At 43.9% G+C, this 17,925-nt stretch overlaps 1 long non-coding RNA gene across 2 annotated transcripts; it reads left to right on the forward strand.

Annotated features, from left to right (window-relative positions):
- On the forward strand, positions 1-16,544 carry LOC144584929 (uncharacterized). 2 transcript variants are annotated; one of them, XR_013539427.1, is made up of 5 exons: positions 1-2,692; positions 2,853-2,944; positions 4,788-6,499; positions 7,641-7,814; positions 16,050-16,544. It is a non-coding gene; the product is annotated as an uncharacterized LOC144584929 (long non-coding RNA). The 2 variants fall into 2 exon arrangements; XR_013539426.1 differs by having other exon boundaries at positions 1-2,944.
- Positions 16,545-17,925: the final 1,381 nt, after the last annotated feature.

Raw genomic sequence — 17,925 nt, forward strand, 5'->3', positions numbered from 1 at the left:
TAGAGGGGAATTAGCAACAAATCTTCAGCTTTGTTTGTTGTTGAGTTGTCCGTTGCTAGAAGACACACCTCTTCCAAAATGACTTCCATTGGATTGAAAGGCTGGAATCCAATCGATTGGCTTGAAGCCTTCATGATACCCCAAATGTCTAAGCACGGGGGACTGTTCATGTGTACGTCTGAAAGGAAATTAGGAAATCATTCTTGACTGAGTTGAAATAAAAGCTTTCCTTCAAGATAAGTATTACCGTGCACAAAGTACACCCCACCCCTAGACTAATAATACCTCTTCTGGGACTGTAATTCCATGCTAGATGTGGGCTAGCATGAGGAAGAGAATCAGGGAGTGTAGAGGAGGATATCAGCCCCCCCTGAAAAATGTCCCGTAGATGCTGCCCATTTTGGCCAGATCAACTTTTTCTACAGGTACCATTAGTGAGGAAAATTTGGCCAACGGTGTTCTGCGGTGTTGATCGCAAAATCTCTCTACGAGAAAACATTGAGGGATCACTATGCTGCACTCTGGACTCCATTGGAACATCCCACATCAATGTGATTTTTTGGGTTTTCTGAAGTATAAACACCATAATTCTCAATTCTGGGAGTTCTACTTACCTTACAGGTACCTTACAAATACCTATATGTCATGGACCTGGAAGAAAGGCCTACATTGAGAGGTGCTGATGCTTAGCTAGGCCTAGTTCTGCCTAAACTTCCTCTTCCTGTCCCAGTGCTAGCTGGGAAAATTCTTTCTGAGGAGGAATTGTGGGCAGGGCTAGGCCTAGCTAATCTTCAAAGCCCTCTGATCTAGGCCTGTCTCCCAGGTGCATCACATCTGGTGTTTCTAAAATGTCCGTAAGACAGGTGGAACTGTCAGAACAGAGAAGCATGGTGTTTGTAGTCCAGAAAAATCCCATCCCTACTAACGACTTTTATATTGGCTCTTTGGTGGTGAAATCGTATCCCATGGAGAACCATTTGGTTCTGATCCATCTCCTTTTGGTTTGTTGTCAAAGCTATTTGGGGCCCAATGAGCCAAGCTTCATTTAGAGGTTCTATTTCTCCTTTCAGGTACATTGCGGATGTTCTTTTAAGTAGTCTTAAATGGTTTTAGGTTATTTCACTGGTGGCTCTCTTCTCTGAGATGCTTGGATATACAATGGGAAAGAAATATTTCAATAAATCAACACATAAATAAATAGCGGTGATGTCACAGAGGTAGTAACTATTATTACTTGTTGTCAAATTGATTTTAACTTACGGTGAAAACCTTCCAAGGGTTTTTAAAGCATACCCTACTAAGTGAGTTACCGGTCCATGCTTCTAGTGGAAGGTCCTTTTCTTGGGAGGCACAAGTCCAGAATTTCTGTTTCTATGGTCAAGTATCTAACTTACTGAGCTATCCAGCTAGACTGATGTTCAGGGAGTCAGGAATATGAAAACATTTCACCAAGACATCAACACAGTGAGATAACCTGTCAAGGATTCTTAGGCCCTTGTAAGATATCATGTCTGCAGCATGAGAGTGAGACACCAACCTCTTTATTCCACTGCCATTTGGTTTGTGCAAAATTATCTCTACTGTTTTTTCCTTTCTGAAGCTGAGCATACACAAACACACATCAGGCAGAAATGGATGGGCAGATGGTTCACAAAGGCCGGCTCTGCACATCTATGAATCTGTGCCCTGTTGTCCAACTCTAACCAGATGCATAGTGGATCTTGAGAGATTGAAGCTCTAGGAAGAATTGAAAGAGATGTGCAGATCTGGTCAAAGATGGAAATAATCACCACCATCGTTGTCATCATCTTGGAACTGCAGAACTGGAAGGGACCCTATGGATCATTGAATCCAGTCCCTATCAAGGAAGCACAGTGGGGAATTGAACTCTCAGCCTAGAGTTCAGAGATCTAAACCACCAAGCTATTCAGCAGTTCTTGAAACAACCCAGCTGATGGGCCAGCTCAGAAAATGTCCAATCATATGTGTGAAGGACTGTTTCATGGGGGTAAAGAAACATCAGGGCTCTGCTCAGTGGGCCCATGTTGTGAGCTGGCAGCCTTCGCTCAAGTTCACGGCGTCTTACCACTATCCAGGAGAAATACATGTATTACTTCAAGGCATCCTTTTGTTTTCTCCCCTAAAGGATCCTGCACCTACCATTGTCCTTCACCAGCAATTTCTCGGAGAAGTTTTGAAACGTTTATACAACGTCCCAAAGGAGATCCCTTGTTGTCTTTTGTCGTCAGCAGAAAAGGATGTGAATAACTGTGACCGGCATCCGCCTGCCTTAGTCTCCTCGGTTGGGCTTAATTACACCTTTGAGGGCTTGAAAATGATCATCTTACACTGTCCCAGCTGTTAAATTTGGATCACCCTCCCCTCAACAAACAAGAAGATGGGCTGTGATGATGATAGACATTCCTTGTAAGTAAGGTAGCTTTGTCAGCCCGACAGAATGGGGTAAGAAGAAAGCATGCTGGTTCAAACACACCCAGAGGGAGATGAGCCATGTCTATTTTTATTGTCATCGGTTCCTTTTAGCGAAATAATTGCAATTTTGCGATGGTTTTCTTGTTGTATGGCCAGACATGACGTCTCCCTTCTTCTTTTTTCCTTCTCAGACACAGAGTGCATCACGCCCAGCCTAGAAAATGGCAGAAATGGTTGCAACAGGCAATAGGCTTAGGAGGTATAATTTCATGGTGATTTTCATGCAGGTACCCCCATTGCTTCATCTCAAGGAAGAGACCTTTGCTGAGTCAGCTCCATGAGATTTTACGATCTCATTGGCCTATTGCTGGTAGTTTCAGGAAAGCCATCTTTGATATTTCTTGTGTTCCTGGCTGCAGGATCTGAATGAAAGTTCAGGGGCTGATGAGAGAACATCCTTCATGCTTGGAGTTGACTTCCAAGTTGAGCAGGGGCTCAGGACATTGCCTTTGTGAGTCTTATGTTCTTTCTTAAGTTCAACAATATTTTCTACCTGCCTCCAAATGTTACTTTTGAAGGCCAGCTTCTGAGACTTTTTTCCAGCTTTTATGCCATTATCTGATTAATCCTAACTGGTGCAGAATATATCCTTTGGTTTGATCTGCCTTTTTATACAGTGGTGCCTCGCATAATGAGCGCACCGTTTCGCTTACCGATCTTTGCATTGCGATGGGGGAACAGCTGTTCGGTGGTTACAAAATGGCTGTCGAAACACCCAAAATGGCCGCCGGAACACCCAAAATGTCTGCCAGAACACCCAAAATGGCCGCCGGAACACCCAAAATGGCAGCGCGCAGCGTTTTCGCGCCCTGCACGAAAATGGCGGCTGGATGGGGAAACATCGTAGAATGGTGAGTTTTGGGCCCATTTGGGCTTTTCCGTTCTGTTCAGCGATGTTTCCCCACAGCGAAGGTTAATCCGGAACGGATTAACCTCGCTATGCGGGGCACCACTGTATTTCCAAGGTGCAATAACATATGTGCCCAGTAGGGGGAACCAGAAAAGACCTATCTGTATTTTTTCAGTCTGATGGAAAGGACATGTGTTGCAAATCTGCAATGCACTGAATTATTTGCACGGTTCTTGTTAGGAATGATAACAATAACAGTAACAGTAACCCAGCTACCAAGAAGTAGCAAGTTTCTTCTGCTGTTCTGAGCTAATCTAGTCCAGCATCCTACTTCCAGTGGAGGGCGACAAGATGGCTGGAAAGTCCCCAGCTATGTAAAATGAGAATAGACACCCTGTGTGGCCTGTTCGCACAATGGAGCCTTCGGAGGTAGACCTGCTTTGAACAGAGAGCTTCTGTTCACCTGTCATGCATCAGAATTCAGAATGGGTTGAGCCTCTCTCCCGTAGGAAGCGAACTGCACATCATGAAATAGTACAAGGGTTGTACCACACCCCTTTGTTATCAGACATGACCAACATTTCCCCTACCCCCAAACAGGGACCAGTTGAATTATACCCTTAGTTCCATGAAACACTAAATATGTGCCGGAAACACACTCCCATGTCTTCTGGTTCATGTAAACTGTGATCTAACATGAAATTACCACCCCAGAAGAGGTATTATTAGTTCAAGGGTGTGGACAGCAATTATTCGGTATCATTTATCTTAAAAATAAAGCATTATTATTATTATTATGTTTAAAAAGGAGGAATGATTAGTCGTGAATGTCCATAATCTTCCAAATTCCAGGACCCTTGGGGTCTCCATGGGCAGATACCTAATAGTCTCGAGCGTTTTGATAGTTGGGGTCATTTCCCATTTGTTTAGCTGGATTTGAGGCTTTATAGGACCGTTTTGTCAATTGTTGCTTTATCTGACTGGCATCCAGTCTGCCAGGTATAAGGTAGAGAAACCTTTGCTAGAGATGCAAGCTGAAAAATTTGTTCCACTTATTTTACAAAAATAAATAACCTTAAAAAATGCCTAGCTTAGGCAATATGAAACTTTTCCATGCCAGATTCAAGGTACTAATGCTGATATATTAATTCCTGTATGTTTTGTGATTATATTATTGTGATGTGGATGAGGCAAAGTTTTTCCCCCGTTACATTTATCTTTTTGTTGGCTACCTCCCAGTGTAGTGTCATGTAGATGGTGCAGTATAGAAAATAAATCAATAAATCCATGGGTGTCCAAGGAGAGGGGGGACACAGGGATTGTCCTTCCTAGAATCCTAAATGTATTTATTATTTTAATCTACACATACAAACCCACTGTGTTGGGCTACTGAATGTGTAAATTAAACTAATATAGTGCTATGTCACTTTGCATTTTCCTTTAGCTGGACATTCCTGCCAAAATCTAAGAACAATCTAAAGAGAAGTAGAACAATAGAAGGATAAGAACAATTCAATTAGAGAACAGTCATCTAAAAGTACAGGGGCCTGGGACACCAACTTATTCCTGGTGGACTTTAACTGGGAAGCCAAGCAGCAGCTGTGAAAAGATGTGAACGCTGAGCAGTGAAGGAAGCTGATATGGGAAAAAGAGACATTCATTTGAAGTGGTGTGGGAGGAGACCTTCACAGATAGTGCATACTGCATGCCAGAAGCAGAAGTAAATGGGCAATAGATCAAATCCAACCCCAAACCTCTCTAGAAGGGAGAATGATGATACTGAAGCTGTCATGGTTTGGACTAAATGATGAGAAGACAGGACTCACTAGAAAAGAAAATAATGCTGAAAAAGTAAAAGGTGGCAGGGAAAGAAGATGATCAAACATGAGATGGATCAACTTAGAAGGCTTCAGTGTTTTTTCTGCAAGATCTAAACAGAGCTGTGAATGATAGGACCTTCTGGAGATAACTCATTCATAGAGTCAGCAACAAATTGACAGCACATAGTAGGAACAAAAATGGTTATCGACGTGAATCTCTCATAATTCTTCAACCTTTGCCATGTTGGCCAAACCTGGTAGGAGCTGCAGTCCAGTAATATATGGAAGCCCACGAGGTCCTTGTCCTGATCTCACACAATAACTACTCCAAAACTGATATCTGTAAGATTATACAGTTGTTTCTTGGCAATGGGTGGTAATTTTGAACACACCAAATGACAGGGACGGCAAAGTGTGTATGTGTGTGTTTGTGTAGAGAGATGACAAAATCAAGTTGGAGCTAGAGAAGTTGGAGAAGACCAAGAGAAGTTGGTTGTCCAGTTGGAGAAGAAGACCAAGACATAACAAGGCGGTTTAGAGTCACATCATCCTTGAAGGACACCATCTCCCACTGATAGAATTAGGAAGGCCATACAAAGGAACCAGGTTCATGATGTTCTCCTGCTGGGTCCTCCAAGGCTTGTGAACTGTTATAGTTACTCACCTGTTGAAAAATCTCACAGGATCATGCACTCCAAAGGATGGACCAAAATTCAGTGGATGACTGATAAGCTTAGAAGATGATCTTTTTTCCTTTGAGAAATCCCATAGAGATGGAGAACAATAAATCTAACAATGATCAAAAGATTACAAGACCTTGATTAGGAGAACCTGAAAGGTGGTGGGGAAAGACCAATATGATGGGACATGGCAAGTTTATTAAATGATTATTATAGAATTATGGGTTTTATGGACAGAGGGAAAGTGCAATCTTCCTCTTTTATCTGTCAGATATGGAAAATCATCTTCAAAACTGATTGCTCCTGGTTGTGGTCTGACCCCTTCAGAAACACACTGCAGTTTGTGTTTGTTAGCATATTAAACAAATTTAGGATTCTGGAGCAGTGTGCAGTTCCTTTGCACACAATTCCATGGCTCCTGGATGCCATCTTGTGGTGGCTGAGGAATGATTCAAGAGCTTTGATGGATTTAGGGTTAAATGTGTGGGATCGCAAGTGTTACTTCCAAGAAATTTTGTTAGAAGAATAGCTTATACAGTCTTGTTGTTGCCTCTTCCTTCATATTATTTCTCAAAGTCTCTTCAAACCAGCTAAGGTAGCCCCCATCCAATAATCTTCTGGAGGTGAAGTCTACAAATTAAAACCCCACTGTGAGTGTAAGTATTTCCATATTCATTGTCTGAATCTAGTTCTCTGCCCCTCAGAAATTGCTGTTCCTGGAGTAAAGTATAAGCAGGAATGGTCTAGGGAATGTGGGTAAGTTGAGTGGCAGAATGCATGCTTTACATGCAGTAGATCTGAGAGTCAGTCTCTGAGGTGTCTAAACAGTAGAATTTGGTATGAACACAGAGTCACAAAGGTTCACTGAGTATGAACATTTTGGTTTTCGTGGACTACAGATCCTATAATTCTCCATTCTGGGAGCTGTGCCTGATAGTTGAGGACTTTCTCCAAGGTAAGCCACATTTAGGTTTTCGTACGCCAGGTATAACTCCCAGAATGGAGAATTAAGGGCTCTGTAGTCCAACAAACTGGAAAATCCAATTCCTAACATTCATAGGAGGCTGGTATGACTTGAGCAACAGAACTCTACCATAGATTGATAAGCATTGGGCCTGAAGGGGCTTTTTCAGGACCCTGGAGAGCTCCAACTGAAGATTGAGGATTCAAGGGTGGGAGAGGACTATTTGAACTTCAGATGTCTCTGTGCAAAATTGACCATGTGATCCAGCCAAACACAGCACCATTATTGTGGCCCATCATAACATAGCTGTACATTTCCGTATGGGAAAACAATTTAACGGCAAAGACAAAAGTTATTGACACAGTTCTTTATTGTTTCCCAAAGACATAAGGTTTGAAGGTGAAGCATCTATTTAGTCTACTGCATGCATGCAAGAAGCTACCGTGTTCTGATCTGTTCAAGCTGACTGGACTTATTCTTGTCCTTACATTATATTGGTGTAGGATTGAACCATCGGCTGTACAAGTAGGACATCCTTCCACAGTGACTTCAGGCCAGTTCTTGGGTTACCTTAACAGTATGGGCTCATCTGATAAGCTGTGTCTCAGAGAGCATGGTGTGAGAGGACTGGACAGTTGTGTTGTTCCTCACAACAGTGGCAGCTCTTTCAAAGTCAGTGGTTACTTCTGTAAGTAGACCACCCTCTAGTGGGCAGATCTAGGTGAAACTAGCTTTCCCTAGTGGACATTATATGAGAGATGGGGGAAAAGTAAGGAATTGTGACTATTATGTTGGCCAGTGTAGGGATGATGGCTGGCATGTCTGTCTCTTAGGAGATGACATTGGGACAACAGCCCAGGTTTGAAGCAGTTTTCATGCCACTTGTTCTGGATGTCCACTAAGAAACCTACTTGTGACCCACCAAGCTAAGAGCTGCTCACCAGGAGTTAATTTGGAAGCCTGCTAGATGACTGAAAACCCATTTCTCCATCGTACTATTTGCAGAGGTAAGCGCTGCATAGGAAAACAGGAAGGTTTTTCTCCATTTCTAGGGATCTACCACAAATGGTCGCTAAGAAGACAGAAGGGTCTCCTAATGGAAGTATTGTATTGTTGTAGTACAGTATGGTTGGCATGTGAAATGTGTGCACATCAGTGTCCCCTTTCTCCTCAATTTAATTTTTGTCACCTAGTGGTTGGCTGCTTTCAGCTTGGGAAGTCACAATCCTTTCTGACCTGCATATTTATCCTGACTGTATGCATGTTTAGGGAGTCATTGCTGCCTTTGGGAGCCTGGGGAAGTGAACGGTCATGATTTTGAATGCTGATGAGACCAGGATATTTTGCAGGGCTGCCTGGCAGAAGAACGTCTTGGATGTTGATCAACAGGGTTCTCTTTTGGCTCATTATTGCTTGGGTCTCCCTCGGAGGCAGCCGAGACCTGTTCAAACTCTTGACCCTGCCATTCTTGTTGACCAGCTGGATGCTGTTCTGCTGTAAGAGACTTACGTCCTTCTTGTTCTTGTTGGATGGGTGCTGGCTCTTGAGCTTCTCTCGAAGTCCCTTGGGACAATTCATCTGCTGGTTCTTCCTTGGAGTCCTCCTCAAGTTCATAATTTGGGTCTTGTTCTTGGATCTCAGATTCTTGAAGGTGGGTTGGAACTTCTTTTCCTCGGGATATCTCCTCTTGTTGATAGGCTGGAGATTGCTCTGAAGTCAAAGGTTTGTCTTCCTGGTGTTCTAGGAGAGCTGATTGAGGATCCTGGATGATCTGGGAAGTTGATCTCCCTTCTGATGTTTCAGATTCTTGTGCCTGTTTATAGTTTGGTCCTTGCTCTTCTTCCAGTGACTCCTTTGGCTTTGGGTTGACTGAATCCTCTTCTCCTGTCTGTGGTTTCCTTGTCTCATTCTGACTCAGGAGTTGCTGCCCCTCATGGGCAAGGGGTTGCATTGCTTGATCTTGCTCTAGTCCTTTGACCTTTACTTCCTGGTGGCCAGCCTGGACCTCCTCCTCTGTCTGGTATGCTTGGGATGAAGGGTGGGTTTTTCTCTGTTGTGACTCTGGCGTGAGAGGTTCTTGTTTATCTTGGCCTCTGGCTTCCTCAGTTATGGTTTGAGGATCCTGATGGGAAGTTTGGGCATGATCCTGCTCAGCTGTCTTTTCTTCGTGAGTAGCTTCCTGCCTTACTGCTTCTTGATCTGTGTTTTCTCTTTGAGTTGAATCAGTCAAAAAAAGCTCCTCTGACAATTGGCTCTTTGGATATCCTTCTCGTTCTGGGGATGTCCTTTCCGATTTTGCATCTTCTGGAGCATTCTCTGGGGCTGTAGTTGATTGAATGTGTGAGTCTTCCTTGGCTTGGTTCTCATCCTGCAGTTGTGTACTGCTGACTCCTTTGTCAGACAGCTCTTCTGCTGGTCCATCCTGGCACTGCTGAACTTCCTTATAACAAGCTTTTGCCACTTTGAACACCAGCACTGTGAACTCCTCAAAGTCCACCTTGCCATCAGAGTCTGTGTCAAGCAGCTGAAGCACTGTCTCAATCGTCTTGGGATCATGTGGGTTCTGCAGAAAAATACAACACACATTTATGCAACAAGATGTAGGGAGCATAGGCTCCATTGCCAGTGGGGTTGTGGATCTACCCAGGTTTTAGTATAGACCTTAAATAGATTGTCAAAATTGTTTGACCAATTGTAACAAAAACCGTTCAGCACTTTGGATAGCTCCAGAATGGACTCACCGTCTCAATGACGCAATAGCCAACAGCTCCCCACCCTCAAGCTTAATAAACTCAATCCTCCTTCCTCCCAGCTGCCATGTGAGAAATAGAGGTTGGGACTCACCACAATCACCTCTGCAAACTCCTCCTGGATAAGCTGCTTCAATTCCCCCTTGCTCAGCGCTGTGCATTCTTTGTTCTCTTTTGCATACTTATCGAAAATCTTGATGATGCTCTCAATGTTATGAAGGAGTTGAGACATCTCTTTTGAGGGCTCCTAGAAGAGAGGAAGCAGATGAGGAATGATGTTCTGGGTTGGACAGAACACTGGTGCTGGTGTGTGATATAGGAAGAATGTAGAAAGAACCTAAGCTTCCTTAAGAATACAGTATACGAATCTGAGTTCTCAAATCAACCCATGAGCCTATCTATGTTGTTGTTGTCCACCCTGAGAGACAGTAGCTCTAGATGATTTCAGAGAGATCTCTAGCATGACATGGATTGAACCTGTAACCGTATGTCTCTCAAGGGTGTGATCTACTGTGGAACTACCACTTTTCCTTAAGGAACAGAAGATACATGACATGAAAGAAGCATTTCCTACTTTCTTCCAGCAGTCTTAATGTTGACACAAGTGGACCTTGGTGTTTTCTAGCTCAACCTCAGGAGTAAGCAACTTTGGAAGGGTTGGGGCCCCAAGTTCTTCCACCTCCATGAACCCACCCGACAACGGCATGGTGCTGAGGAGACATTGCAGCCTTGAGCACAATTTAAAACAGGCACATAGATGGCATGGATTCCATCCCACAAACAAATGAGAAGAAACTGACAGAGTCGAGTGCAGGCCAGATGTGGAGATGAGAATGAGAGAGAAGACCATGAATGCAGAACTCCCAAATGAGCACTAACCCCAGTCAATCAATACATCTACGATCACAATGGGAAACCAATCAGTTGTATCTGACTGTCTTAAAAAAAAAAGGCTTCCAATATCTGTGGGCTGCTGGAAGTGAATGCCCTGTCAAAAGTGCAAAGAGCACAAGGCTGAGAGAATTCCAAGTCCCTCATCTACAAATCAAGAAGCTGAGTTAAATAAGGCAGGGACAGCACTTGGGTGCCTCTTTGCCAGGGCATGTTGGGATGTGTAGTACAATGAGGGGACTCAGTTTTCTGCTGCAGTTCAGGGAAGTGCACACTGGAACTTGCTAGGAGATGATTCCAAGTCCCTCATGATACTACAAACCTCAGGATCCACAGGATGTAACCATCAGAGCAGAAGAAAGAGAGCAAACGCCTGGAATTGTGTTGTTGAATAGTAATTATATGCCGTCCACTCAATTTCAACTAATGACAACCCATTCCAGGGTTTCCTAGACGTACAGCACTCAGAAGGATTCTACTAGTCCCTTCTTATGAGGCTGCTCTGGGACCATGCAGCCTGCCCAAGGCTACACAGGCTGGCTCATCTCCTCAGAGGTCCATGGGCAACTGAGCTCCCAGCCTCTGGCTCTGTGGCCAGGTCCCCAACTCACCGAGTTGTCCAGCCAACGGTTGTGTAATGTAGATGCACTGAAACAGCCCCATTTCTGGAAAAATGTTTTTGTACCTCCCATCCATTAATTCCTCCTCATCTATTTGGCTTGGGTCCTCTGGACTCACCTATCCAGCAAGGCAGCAAGGGTGCAAACGAATCCAAAGGTCTTCTCGTTGGAGCAAAATGGTTCTTTCTGATTTTTATTCAGGAGACCCTTAATGACAGCCTTGTAACGGGAACCTCCTTCGACACACTCCCTTCTGATTCAGACCCGACCAAGCCCAGATGCGATGCCTTCATTCGGCAAGCTCTGAATAGCTCTTACAAAGTCAGCCACAGCCCCGCCTGGGTTGCGTAGCTTCAAACCGCCTCTCGCACCCACCCACCCGGCGTGACAAGTTCTGGACATAAAAGCTACTGTTTGCCATTTTGGAGCCCTCCGTGGCCCATGGTTTCTTCACCTTCAACAGAACCGGCTCTACAAGGGAGCGGCCAACCCTTGGAGGACCTCCATGGTTGCAAAATCTTGATGTCGCTTCTGTCCACTCTGAGTTAAACAGCAAGTAAAAAATCATGGAAGCTGTCTTATCTGTAGGGACCTCTGTCTCACATCCTTGCTATTCCTTTGACATTTTAAGTGTATGGGGTGTGTCCCTCAAAATGAAGGTTGCAACAAGAGCATGGTCTCTTTACTTAACTGTTGGGTTCCTTCACTTCCTGGGTCAGCGGTGGAGGGCTGCTTCCAGAGCCCTGCGGAATACATCCATACATTCCTGGCCATGCTGACTGGGGGAAACTGGGAATTGGCAATACAGTGGTGCCTCGCTAGACAGTTACCCCACATGACAGTTTTTTCGCTAGCCACTGACTTTTTGCGATCGCTATAGCGATTCGCAAAACAGTGATTCCTATGGGGGAATTTCACTGGACAATGTTTGGTCCCTGCTTCGCAAACCAATTTTTGCTAGACGACGATTTTGACAGCTTCATCCACACTCGCAAAACAGGTGTTTTCGGGACCTAAGCTTCACAAGACAGCGATTTAAACTGCCGATCAGCAGTTCGCAAAGCGGCTTTCCTATGGCCGATCTTCACTAGACAACGACGATTCTTCCCCATTGGAACGCATTAAACAGGTTTCAATGCATCCCAATGGGGAAATGCTTTTCGCTAGACGATGATTTCGCTAAATAGCGATTTCAGTGGAACTGATTATCATTGTCTAGCGAGGCACCACTGTAATTTCTCCAATCTCTGGGTGAAATCTCTGTAACCACTCAGTTACCTATGATGCCTCAGTAACCAAAGGACTCAACTGCCCTAAGTAATAATACCACCCTTATAAATGTGGATTGAATGCAGGAAAAGAGTTAGAATTCAAACATAGTTAAAGCACATGCAATCATGTTTACAGGATGCCTCTGAGCAGAGAATCTCTCATTGGGACATCTTCCCTGTCATTAAAAGAGAATTTAAAAAGCCCCATAATTGCAAGTAAGACTCACCTTTTCATGCCAGAGGGCTATTTTTAGTTTGCTCCCTAGGTGTTGATTCACAGCACACACTTAAATGGGCCACCAAGTCTGTCCTGGTCTGTAATTGAGACTGTTCACGGATTTAATGAGCTCCCATGACACCAGATCTTATGACAAATGGATATTCCAGAGCATGCTCAAAAGAAGGTGCTCAGAGACTAAGGTGATTCCATTTAAAAACAAATATTTATCAAGACAACCAACAGAAAGCCACCTATTTAGAACAGTTCTAGAGTTCAGCCATATGTAGGGCTCATGCTGTAACAATGTGAAAGCTGAACAGTGAGGACAGCTACGCTCAAGCATTTGACTCATTTGAGATGTGGTGTTAGAGAAGAGTTTTGTAGACATCACGGACCACCAAAAGGATAAATAAATGGGTTCTCAAGCAAATAAAAGCTGACCTTTCTGTAGAAGCTAAAATGAAGAACTGAGAATGTTGTACAGTACTTTGAACCCAGCCTGAGAAGGCAAGATTCACTGCAACAGACAATCATGTCAGCACAAGTTGAAAACAATAGGAAAAGAGGAAGACAAATGTGAGGCAGATTGACTCTGTAAAGAATGCCATGGCCCTGAGGTAGTAATTGCTGAGCAGATTGCACATCCCCATGTAAAGGGCTGCCCAAGCATCAGGATGAAATGAAATCAAAAGAGCAGGATTAGACCATCTTACAAATTGGTGTAGACCACTGGTTCCCAACCATAGGTCTTCAGGTGATCTTGGACTACAACTCCCAGATGATCTGGCCAGCACAGTTAGCAGTGAAGACTTCTGGGAATTTTTAGTCCAAGAACATCTGGGGACCCCAGGTTGGGAACCACTGGTGTAGAGGGACAGCACTGATGAAATCGTGATAAACTTGCTTCCTCCAGGCCACCTCCCCAGGTTGAGAAGCCATTTGGAGAGGGCTACAGCATACCAGATTGTTGAATCAAGTTCCTGCAAGCACCAGGCTTTTGCAAGACTATCCAAAAACAGTATGAGTAACCTCAAGTGGAATGTCAATGGGCTGTTGTCTTCCTAGAGGTATCAACACATGACTTTTCACTCCTTGCGAAACACCTTTCCAGGATGGCCGCAGCATTCTCCAGAGAGGTGTCTACTAAAAAACTGGAAGTCTAGCCAGTGAGGTTCTCCCCCATTTATGGCTTCCAGAAGCTCATCTCTCTCTTCTCAGTCTCCATATCTGAAGATACATCAAAACCCCAAAAGATCTGTATCTTTTTTGCCCAAGTCTGTTAATGGTTAGTTTGGAGGAAGGGTTGGAAAATCCATTTTATTCTCTCTCTCTCTCTCTCTCTCTCTCACACACACACACACAAAACTCATTGAGGTATTTCTATCCTGAATATGTGGTTTGCCAATTTTTGTAGATTTTGGCAGATTTTCTCAAATTTTGATAGATTCTACAAAAATTAACTGAAGTAGCTTTCTCCCAGATTTGTGCTGGTTGGATAAAGCTTTTCTGAGGATGGAAGGGCCCTTGTGTAGTTTTGTTGTTGTTGTTGTTGTTTAGTCGCTAAGTCGTGTCCGACTCTTCGTGACCCCATGTGTACTAGATTGTTATAAAACTGAAGCACACCTCAAAGGACCAAGAAGGGAGTCAAACCTTTTTCCTCCATATAACATCAATGCTTGTACGGCTTGTACAAAGTATTGTAACCTTCAAGCAAAGCTGTTAGGTGGACACCATACAGACATTAGGGATGAGAAACTCATCAAAAATGTTCTTGGTCATTATCATTTCCCAAATTTCACCCCACTGAGATACCTCACAGAGTTTTCTCTTTTGTTCAGTGAGGTTTTCTGGTTTCCGAGAAAAATAAGCCCCACCCACCCGCGTCTTGTATTTCCCATTTTCTTCCCCCACCCCTCTTTTTTTCTTGGAACACTGTATGTGTTTTGTTTATGGGTTGTGTGTTGTTGTTGTTTAGTCATTTAGTCATGTCTGACTCTTCGTGACCCCATGGACAAGAGCACGCCAGGCCCTCCTGTCTTCCACTGCCTCCTGGAGTTGGGTCAAATTCATGTTGGTCACATCGATGATACTGTCCAACCATCTCGTCCTCTGTCGTCCCCTTCTCCTCTTGCCTTCACACTTCCCCAACATCAATGTCTTTTTCAGGGAGTCTTCTCTTCTCATGAGATGGCCAAAGTCTTGGAGCCTCAGCTTCAGGATCTGTCATTCCAGGGAGCACTCAGGATTGATTTCCTTCAAAATGGATAGGTTTGTTCTCCTTGCAGTCCAGGGGACTCTCAAGAGTCTCCTCCAGCACCACAATTCAAAAGCATCCATTCTTCAGCGGTCAGCTTTCTTTATGGTCCAGCTCTCACTTCCATACATCACTAATTGCCCTGAAAACATGGATATTGAAGGTGTGTGTGTGTGTAGGGGGAAATCGAGTCCCCACTTTTGAGGAGACACAACATGGCGCAACATTGATGGTATGAAACATCGTCTGATGACAATGTACTTACTTATGGAGAATTTTGGGGTGGTGCCATTGGGAAAAAATCATTGGGCCAATTAAGCAATTAACACCTACGCTTGAGCCATTCCATGCTCAATATAAAAGAACCACTGGAAGTGCTTTGCTCCTCATGATACCAAGCGGACAGTCCTCTTTGTTCAACTCTTGTCTCGTGAATTTGGGTAAGTCTCTTTGAGAAGCTGGTTTCCCGTCCAGATCAACCTACAGCTTGTTTGTTTTCCTCCACAGGCTGGTCTCTTTGAGAAGCTGGTTTCCCGTCCAGATCAACCTACAGCTTGTTTGTTTTCCTCCACAGGCTGGCATGCTGTGGGAAGTTTGTGTTGCAATTCCTGGGATGGTGCTGAAGTGGGAGATGACATCATGAAAACATGGGGGTGGTGGTGATGGGGAAGATGGTGTGTTTGTATTGATCTTTGCTGGAAGGAGACATGAGTCTAGATCTCCTGCTTCTCTGAATTCTCCAGATTTTTCCCCCACGGACAAAGAACTTCTGTCTGGTCTGGAAATCAGACTTCCATATCAGTTTCCATTCCCAACTTTTTCTTGAGGGATAGATGGCTTGAGTGAGATGTTCTCAGTGGGTCCATCTCCATGAGTGGACCCACCTCCACCTCCACGCTACTTCAGTTGCTACCTTCCCATCTGTTTCCTTTTCCCTAGAGGCAACATCGGTGGCCAGGCTTGGTTGGGTAAATTTGGGCCATCTGTGGCCAAAAAAGTAACTTCCCCAAAGTCTGGTCTACGCCAACTCCCAGAGAAAGGACAGGGTACACAGAAATTAATGCTGGTTGGCTTTACTCTTCTGTAGGCCAATGCAGGTGAGGCATTCCAATTGTGTTGAGCTTTTATCACTTCTGTATCCCATCAATTTGCTTGGTTTTTTTTTTTTTGAGGATTGGGTGTTGGGAGGTAAACGTCCTCCTCATGCTTATCTCAACAGGTTTGTTATCTCAACAGGTTTGTTCCCACGTCTTTGAAACCATGTCCCAACAGTGCAAGCAAGGTTGCAAAGTCCCTCCTCCCTGTGTCACCAAGTGTCCTCCCAAAACCAGCTCCTGCTGCTCTCCATGCTGTTCTCCAGTGCCAGTAGTGAAGTGCCCCCCCAAGACGACTCCGTGCTGCCCTCCACAGACGGTCGTAAAGTGTCCCCCCAAGTGCAAGCAGCCTCCAAAGGGATTCTATTGACCGACGATGGGGTGACATCTTAGACCTCATAGAAGCTGATCCTTCCAATATCTGTGCTTTCCCTTCTGTCTGGTTTTGAAACCATCGAATCTGAGAATATCACATCATGGTGTTAGAACATCTTGATGACTGAGTGACTGTCTGCCTCTTGGTAATTTCCAACTTGGAACTGCAAAACTCTTCTATGCTGAAATGATGTTATGACCACTTTAATCATCTTTTGTTCCATTCATCTTTCGTGGCAATAAACCGATCTACTTCCCAGCACTGACAGACTATCGAATGTTTATTTCCTTTGCTTCTTCTAAGTGGATTTAATTTGCCAAACCTGTACTGGGGTAACATATTTACCAGGAGCCTAAAAGATGCTTCGAAGCCCACACTCATTGAGAGCAGTGCTTTAGTGCTTTTTTGTCATGTCTTTAATCATGAACATGTGACTGTCGCAAGAAAAGATAATTGTAAATAGGTAGCATCTTCAAGTTGGTCAGAACCCCTGGGTTATACCAGATTACTTGGCTGGTATATCACTGATGATTGTGTTTCCTTAATGAAAGAGACAATTGCCTAAAGGCACAAGCGGCTCACACACTTTAAAATATGGCTCAGTAAACTGAGCAAGGGTTGATTTTGAGTTTCCCCACTTAGAAAGTCTCCTTGGGGGCATGTAGGGGTTGTGGAAGGGACTTCTGAAGCTTTTTGGGTTCCCGGGCTCCTGCCCTTAACTGTTACATTTCTTTTGTAAATTATAAAAATTTGTCCACTAGAGGTCACGAGGGAGCTTTTCATGAAAATATAAGTTTTTCTAGAATATTTTTTTTTTGAGGGGAGAGATCGAAGATCCATGGATGGCCATAAATGATCCTTGAACCTCTGGGTATTGTCCACTGCAATATAAACTCTGATTGGTGACTTCATTGCCTTGAGTTAATTGATGGGATCAACAAATTCAACCTTATCCATAAATCCATTACAGACCAATCCTGTGGCAGACCTTGCATGTGCGGATCTCAAGATGGTCATTGCCCATGGATTCAGTTTCCTACAGGTGTTCCCTAAAACTGCCTCTCTTCGTGTATCCTGGGTAACGTTGGTTCTCACTATCATTATCAGATTATCCTCTAATTTGAGGGTTAAAGCAAACCCCAAATCTCAGTTAATATGCACTGAGGGCCAGGCAGAAGGATATTAGAGTGAGTAACACCAACCAGCTCATAAGGAACATTTAAACAATTGACTTAAGCCTAGTTTGGCCAATGGGAGCTAGATTGTGGTTTTAACATTCAACACTATCAATTAGTCCATAATTAACAATCTGCGTCCCACTTGTCTTATTGTTCTTTGGAATACTTTAGGGAGTGGCTTCCCCATTTCATTATTTTATTACTTTGGGTAATACCAAGATGGACGGACATTAATCTGCAATTAACGAATCGCAATCCAAATGATTTGTGGTTCTGCAGGCAGTGACTCATTATTTTATAGTCCATCCTAGATACATTAATAGGATCACACACAAAGTCTTGGTCTTGCTGGTTTGCACATGGGGCAATGATAGCTTGTTTTGTGGAATCATGAATTTGCAGGCATACCAGAACTAAGACACCTTTAGAGAAAACACAAAGTGAGGGAATCCCAAATCTACCCA

This window comes from Pogona vitticeps, chromosome 15 (genome assembly GCF_051106095.1).
Source record: "Pogona vitticeps strain Pit_001003342236 chromosome 15, PviZW2.1, whole genome shotgun sequence".
In the NCBI taxonomy this organism is placed as follows: domain Eukaryota; kingdom Metazoa; phylum Chordata; class Lepidosauria; order Squamata; family Agamidae; genus Pogona; species Pogona vitticeps.